We start from the raw sequence: 8,120 nt of genomic DNA, 5'->3' as shown, positions 1-8,120 counted from the left end.
GTGAGAATAAGGGGAATGGCTGTCTCCCACAACTTCCATACTTTCACAGTATTGGGTGCCTTGGCAGGGGTCCCCTGTCTGTCATATGGGGAAACAGGATCTACTAGTTGATCATTCAAATGTATTAAAACTTGGGACAATACTTCAGTCTATCTGGCCAAGGTGGTTTTACGTGTTAATAATTTAATCTACTGCCTTAATTTTCCATTTTTCTTTTCTACCAACCCTTTAGCTCGTGGGCTAATAGGGGAGATGAAACCAACATTCAATGTCATGTTCTTTTGCTCAGACTTGCATGCCATGGCTTTTGAAATGTGTTCCCTAAGGACTGTCTTGTCAGTGACGGTATCCATAGATTTTATTTCATTTTTTTAACCACCTAATGGTAGCAGTCTGGTTTGCACAGTAATAAGGAAAGCTTAGGTTAGTCCAGATGCAGTGTCCACACAAACCAAGGCATATTTAGAAACCTTACTCAGAGGGAGGGGGCCAATATAATCAATTTGCCAACCCCTCATTGGTTGGGAATTCGAGATTCTTTTGGTAGTTTCTTTGGGCACTGTTTAAAACACACAAGACATGCTGCTACTGCATTAACCAAGGGCAACTGGCATCCTTGGCAATATGTCATCTTATTTAGACACCATGGTAGTTGCTCCTTTTATGTACCTAATCTACTGTATCTACTGAAGGGTCAATAGCTAGGGCTCATACCCATGTGAAGCATCCGCTTCCTGATTACCAGAGGCTGTCAGTGTCTTATGAGCTGGGACATGAGGAATATTGAGGTCTGGCTGCCTTAGGCTCTTACAGATGGACACCAATGTTTTTCCACATATCTGGCCCCCACAAGGGCTTATTTATGATCATCCACTCCCATTTTCTATTGTCCAAGCCATAAATAGGGTTAATCCCTTTAGAATAGCCCAACTACCAGTGCAAAGGATAAAGGGCTCATGAGTGATCAGTCTCCAGCCAGACAGCTCTGAGCTCAGCCCACTGACTGCTGTGTGAAAGCTTTTAGCTGGGGGAGTTCCACGTATACTGCCAGGGTTTCTTCCCCCTTCTAGAGCTTGGACCACAATTCTAGGGACATTTTTCCCTTATAGTGTCTACCACAGGATCTGACCCATACCTTCTAAATTCATAGACACAATTCACTCAAATAGTGGCCCACACTTAGGAGATGTCCAGAACTTTAATCTACTTTACTAGTATTTTTTGCCTTCTCAAAGGCAGCTTGTTGCTCTGATCCTCAGTCCCACACATGCCCTTTCTTTATCAGGCAGCACAAGGGATGGGGGCACTGTGCCAGGTAGGGATTAAAAGTCTTCTGAAACCCCCAAATCCCTACAGAGGCTTGCACCTCTTTCACATTCTTAAGGGTTGGATGGGCTTGTACCTGATCAATCACAACTTCTGGGACAACACCCATCTTACCTGACCAGATGACTCCCAAAACTTTACAGTGGTGCCTGGGCCTTGAATTTTTCACAGGTTTATTGCCTGGCTTCTCCCTCACAGATGTTCCAGTAAAGCCTTCAGGGTGTCCTGCAACAGAGGCAAGTCTTCACTTGTTAACTTTATACTATCAATGTAATGCGCCCATTTTACTGATGTGGGAAAGGAGAACAAGGATGGGCTGCTAGCTGCCATCCCATGACATATTGTGGAGCTCTGCAGGTAGCCTTGAGGGAGCACTTCAAAGATTTATCACTGTCTCTCCCACATGAAGGCAAATTGATCTTAGTTATCAGAAACCTGTACTTGTCAAAGTTGTTTTCATGAATGTCTGAAGATGAAGCACTGTTGGAGGAACACATTTTTTTACCAAAGCACCAGAGTAAAACCATAATAGTCTGCAAATGACCAAAGACTTAAAAATGGCCACAATTGAAGATGTGGTGTGAGTTTGTTATAATACAATTGACAAAGGAATTTGATTATTTCTGCGACATACATACATACATTTTAAAATTATGACTGACATTATACTAGGAAAAATGAAATGGAATGGGTCCAGCTCGAGGGTCAATTTGTGGTCATGTCTTCTCAATGACCTCTTCCAGCACTCGCTAAAAAACAAAAGGATTAAAAACACAGCTTCTAGCCATCCAAGTCTCTTTTGGACCACGTATGTGCATTTGGTATTTAGTTAGCTGTTGTAGCAGAGTGCTTTACAATGAATTGGCAAAGGCACTTCTATAGCAGTCTGTATTGTAAGAGGCCTCTCTCCCCCCTTCGTTTTCTTAAATCTCTGTGGGCAATGTTTTTGTTATATTCTGGGGTGTTTACATTTCAAAGACAAGAAAAGATTTACAACCTTAAAAGACAGAGAAAGAATGCAAGTTTTCTCTTATGAATTTGGGGGTAATTAGTATTTTAATGTTTTCCTTTGTATGAGGGTTCAGAAAGCCTGGGCCATTTCAGCTGTTTCCTCATCAATTACAATACCCTCTTCTTCATTTTCTTCACTTTCTCAGAGGTTCCACCTTTTAGCATTTTAATCCAGCGTCATCACAAGTGCCTGGAATTTAAATCCAGGCATTTTGGCCCCTCCTAGCTTTACAAAACAGTACGTTAAGAGCTCTAATTCATTATCCTGCCCTCCCACCTTGTCTGTCAGCCTCCAAACTGGCAGGCTTGTGGACACTTATACATCCTTCTCTAACATTAGCTCATCTTCTAACTTTCTGACCTGAGCTTCAGCCCCCAGTTGGGCATTGGTGGCCGGCTGAACTGCCCACAGTTGAGGTCAACCCACTGCAGCTACCATGTGCTTCCCTCTCCTGCCGCAGTGTGCTATGTACGTGTAGTTCCTCCAACAAATGCACGAGGCCAGCTGGTGTTTGGGGAAGTGCCCCTGTACTCATATGGTAATCCACAAGCATCTAATGTACAGGTCACCCCTCCCCACATAGAGATCAATGGCCAATTTGGGATTGCCCCTGAGGATGCCTTATTCCCATTTCTTTCGTCTCCTGGCAGACATGGCAGTTATTGGTTCATAATCTCTTTGGGAGCTTCTGGTAGAATCTGAAACTGGATCCTAAATGAAGAGGGCAGGGAGAGGCCAGAGAAAGAGGCAGGCCACTCTGTGTTGGTTGGTGGCAGTTTTAAGAAGCATAGGAGGTTTGTCTTGGGTGACAGCAAGACAAAAGGATGCACCTGCCTACCAAATCTTAAGGTTCATGAAGAGGCCTTAACTGGGTTCAGTCATGTGTACCATGCAGGTGTTTTCCACACCATATCACTATCTCAAGGCTATATGTCCTTGGATCAGTCTATGGGATCAGGAAAGGCAAGTGTAACCCATATTCCAAGGACAAGGGAGGGGGTTAGGAGCCTCCAAAAGCCTGGGTTCAGTTCACAGATCAAGTGGCCACAATGATGAGGGAAACAAAGGCAAGAGAAATATAGCTTAAATTAAGTCTCCCTACAACTTATAGTCCATAGATAGATAGCTGAAACATGCAGAATGTGACTTTCCTCAAGGAACTTATGGCTGCCTTAGTGCCTTAAAGTTTATGTTTTATTAAAGATTAAAAGTAACCTTATCTTAGCAGCTAGGCCCTCGAGGTCCTGAAAGCATTGCTTCCAAATTCCTTAGAGACTTGCTATCCCTAACCCCCACTAATTAAAATGTATGTAATCAGTCACTCCTCACAATCCAGTACAGCTCTTTCTGCCCACAGGTGCTGTACCTGTGGTATAATAAAATCACCTTTTTGCACCAAAAACGTCTCAATAATTCTTTCTTAGCCATTCTCTCACAAACCCAAAACTTCCAACTTTCATCAGCATCATTTTGATGACTCCCCTCAACAAAAATAAAAAGGCAACCTATAGGAGGCACCCGGGTGGCTCAGTTGATTAAGCATCTGACTTGATTTTTGGCTCAGGTCATAATCCCAGGTTTGTGAGATTAAGCCCCAATTGGGCTTCACGCTGGGCATGGAGTCTGCTTAAGATTTTCCCCCTCTGCCCCTCCATTCTCTCTCTCTCTCTCTACCTCTCTTAAAAAAAAAAAAGACAACTTAAGAATGGGAGAAAATAATTACAAATCATATAAGGGGTAATAGCCAAAACATAAGGGACTCATACAACTCAGTAGCAAAAACCACACAATATAATTAAAATGGGCAAAGGACCTGAATAGACATTTTTCAAAGAATACAAATGGCCAAAAAGTACATGAAAATGTACTCTGCATCACTAATCATCAGGGAAATGTAAATCAAAAGGACAAGAAGATATCACCTCACATTTGTTAGAATGACTATCATCAAAAAACAAGAGATAATAAGTACTGGTGAAAACGTGGAGAAAAGGGAGCCCTTGTACAACAGTCGTGGAAATGTGAATTGGTGTAGCCACTAAGGAAAACAGAATGAAGGTTCCTCAGAAAATTAAAAATAGAACTCTTAGGCAATCCTAGCAATCCTACTTCTAGGTATTTATCCAAAGGAATCAAAATCAGAATCTTGAGACACCTGCACTCCCGTGTTTATTGAAACCTTATTCACAATAGCCAATGTGTGGAAACAACCTAAATGTCCCCGATGGATGAATGGACAAAGAAAATTTTGTATATTCATACGATATAGTAATTTTCAGCCTTAAAAAAGAAGGAAATCCTGCTATTTATGACAACATGGATGGACCTGGAGAAGGTTAAGTAAAATAAGTTAGACACAGAAATACAAATACAGTATAATCTCATTTACATGTAGAATCTAAAATAGTCAAACTTATAGAAGCAGAGAGTAGAATGTTGGTACTGGGGTGGGAGGGAGGGGAAACAGGGAGTTGATAGTCAAAGGGTACAAAATTTCAATTATATAAGGTAAATAAATTATAAAATTATACAAGGTAAATAAATTATAAAAAATCTATAAAGACCAGTGCCCACAACCAACAATACAGTATTATATACTTAAAATTTACTAAGAGAATAGATCTTAAGTCTTCTTACATAAAATAATAATAACATTAATGATGCTAATAATAAAAGGGGGACCTTTCGTGGGTGGTGGTGAGAGTGGAGAGTGAGCCCTGAAGGCCTGGAACACACTGCAAGAGTACAAAGTGGTGGGGTGCTGCCTGCCCACCCCCAGATATGGCACTCCGTCCTCTATTGCAGGCGAATCTTTGTACCTCGTCGTGTTGTCACCAAGTCCTGGTTCTGGTACTTTGTGTCTCTGCTGAAGAAGATGAAGTCTGCAGGGGGAATTGTCTACTGTGGACAGGTTTTCAAGAAGTCCCCCTTGCGGGTGAAGAACTTCACGTGGCTACGCTCTGACTCCCCCAGGGGCACCCACACATCTACTGGGAGAGCCCGGACCTGACCACTGCAGGCGCTGTCACCTGGTGCTACTGAAACATGGGCATCCTGCACCGCACCAGGGACCCACTAGATCCAGATCATCAAGGTGGAGGCGATTGCAGACACCAAGTGCCGCAGATCAGCCGTCAAGAGGTTCCACGACTCCGAGATCAAGTTCCTCTGCGCCCCTGAATCCCGCATTGTCAGCACCAGCCACGCTTCACCACCACGAGTCCCAACACCTTCTTTTACATGAGCATCCTTGTTCAAATAAACTCCTCGGGGGAAAAACCAAACCAAACCAAAAAACAGTAGTAATAATAATAAAGAGGGTGGGAGGAAATTTTAGGAGGAGTTAGGTATGTCTAGGGCCTGGATAGTGGTGATGATTTCACAGGTGTATACTTATATCCAAATTCATCAACTTGTGTACATTAAATATGTATATCTTTTCTCAAGTCACTCATGCCTCAATTAAGTGCTTTTAAAAAAAGTCTGCTGATTTAGAGGCGCCTGGGTGGCTCCGTTGGTTAAGTGTCTGCCTTCAGCTCAGGTCATGATCTGCGGGTCCCGGGATCGAGAGGCCCACATCAAGCTTTCTGCTCAGTGGGGAGCCTGATTCTCCCTCTCCCTCTGCCTGAAGCTCTGCCTACTTGTGCTCTCTTTCTCTCTCTGTCAAATAAATAAATAAAATTAAAAAGTCTGCTGATTTAAATGTAAGCCTCATCAAATCACCTTCATAGAAACATCCAGAATATTTGACCAAATATGTGGGCATTATGGCAGCCAAGTTGACACAAAAAATTAACCAACAACATACATGTTATATTCTAAATTTTACTTTCTTCAAACACTTTTCTCTCAGTTCCTTGACATTTAGTTACATTTACTTTCTCTCTTCTTAAGCCACTCTCAGATATGGTTTCGTTCTTGACCTGTTAAGCAGATCTCCATCTACTCAATCCAAAATTAATTGAATATATGAATAATTAGATGGTTTTCATTCATATATGTAGTGTATAACTGAGCACATATTGATAAGAGCATGGGTTAACAACTTTGCTTGGTTAAGTTGTGACAGAAATCAGTAAGATTGCCAAGCTTGTCCTATTTTTTAATCCTATCAACCATACTGAGCACTTCTTATAAACCCGGAGGCATGTGACACAGAACAGAATTTGTAAAATGACTTAGTTATACATAGTAAGTTGGTTAAATGTTACTCTTGTCAAACAATGTTCTTCCATCTAGTTTGTCTGAAAGTAAGAACACAACCATTAGCCTCAGGGTTTTTGTTCCTCCTGGCTTACGTGATCCCACCTGGTGAAAAGATGAAAATATGGGTCTGAGAGACTACCCAAAAAGCATTGACTCAGGAATTGCAATCAGCATTTTGATTTTAATTCTAGGTGTTTATAGTTCATTTTTATTACCCTGCCACATCTTCAGGCATTATTGCCCTTTGTAGAATGGGTTCAGGATTTCTAATCCAGAGAAACTGTTCCTCTTTGTCCTACAAAGGATCACTTGGGGGTCCTTCTTTGGTATGCAAATGCAGGGCACACATTTTTCTAGTATTAGCGGATTCATATATAACAAGGTCTTTTTTTCTCTCTCTCTTTTTTTGATGGTCAAAAAGTTGCAATACTCATTTGGTATGCAGTAGATCTCTGTGGAGAAAGTGATAATTTAAATAAAGAGCCCTGGATTTCCTAGGAAGAAAGAGTCAAATCCCAATCTATATGTCCTGTGATGATTAATTGTATGTGTCAACCTGGCTAGGCCATAGTACCCAGATATTGGTCAAACAATATTCTGTTTCTGTGAAGACATTAAATATTTAGATGAGATTAACACTTAAATCAATAGACTTTAATAAAGCAGATTACTCACCATAATATGTGTGGGCCTCGTCCAATTTGTTAAAGGCCTTCCTAGAAAAAAAAAAAGAACAACAGAGGGCTGAGAGAGAGGGCATTTTACCAGTAGACTGCTTTCAGACTTTCAGACTTGAGCTAACATCAGCTTTTCTGGATCTCCAGCTGGCTGGCATACCCTGAAGATTGTGGACTTGCCAGCCTCTACAATTGGGTGAGGCAACTTCGGGAAGGTTCCAGGCCTCTGAATGAAATAACAAATGGGAAAAGAAAATTTAAGCTGGACTACTGGGCTTTAGACAAAGATATAAGTTTGATTGAAAAGACTAGGTATAAAGCAGTAGAGAGCTGTTATCCCTTTAGATCTAAGCCTCTCTGGAATAAATGAGCCAGTGTCAACAGCAGCAAAGTCAACATGATTTAAGAACCTTAGTACCCTATTTGGGATACCATCATAGCCTAGGGAGGGTGCAAGGCCTCTAAAAGTACTTCCACAGTATGGACCAGTTTCAGTTCAGTAACAATAAAATTGCAATAACAGACCAATCAGAATCCAATCCTCATTCTATGCCTAATATTTTGGAAGGGTATGCCATTCTTTCAACTGTGTAAAACTGTAAGAGTTATTGAATGATTTTTAGGATATGAGAGGAATATGATGGATTTCCTGCTAATAGTGTGTAATGAGGCTCAAATGAATTACTGAAAACTTTTCTAAAGTTAAAAATATATATCAGAATTCTATGTTAATAAATGAAAAAATTCTTACTACAAAAACTTTTTGAAATCCTTAATCTAAATGTACTCATTTAACAAAAATTCACAAATATTTACACAGTTATAAGTGCTCGGGCTAACTTTCTGAACAATTGCATGCCCTTATGGAACTTAAGGTTCAAGTGGGCGAGAGACAGACT

The 8,120-nt window shown here is 41.0% G+C and overlaps 1 pseudogene; it reads left to right on the top strand.

Annotated features, from left to right (window-relative positions):
- Positions 1 to 1,448: 1,448 nt before the first annotated feature.
- Positions 1,449 to 5,641, top strand: LOC123777411 (large ribosomal subunit protein eL20 pseudogene; annotated as a pseudogene).
- The last annotated feature ends 2,479 nt before the right edge of the window (positions 5,642 to 8,120 follow it).

Source organism: Ursus americanus, chromosome 13 (assembly GCF_024610735.1).
Source record: "Ursus americanus isolate L20-20 chromosome 13, mUrsAme1.1.p, whole genome shotgun sequence".
In the NCBI taxonomy this organism is placed as follows: domain Eukaryota; kingdom Metazoa; phylum Chordata; class Mammalia; order Carnivora; family Ursidae; genus Ursus; species Ursus americanus.
Note: the sequence above shows the minus strand (reverse complement) of the source record. Positions and strands in the feature narration are given on the sequence as shown.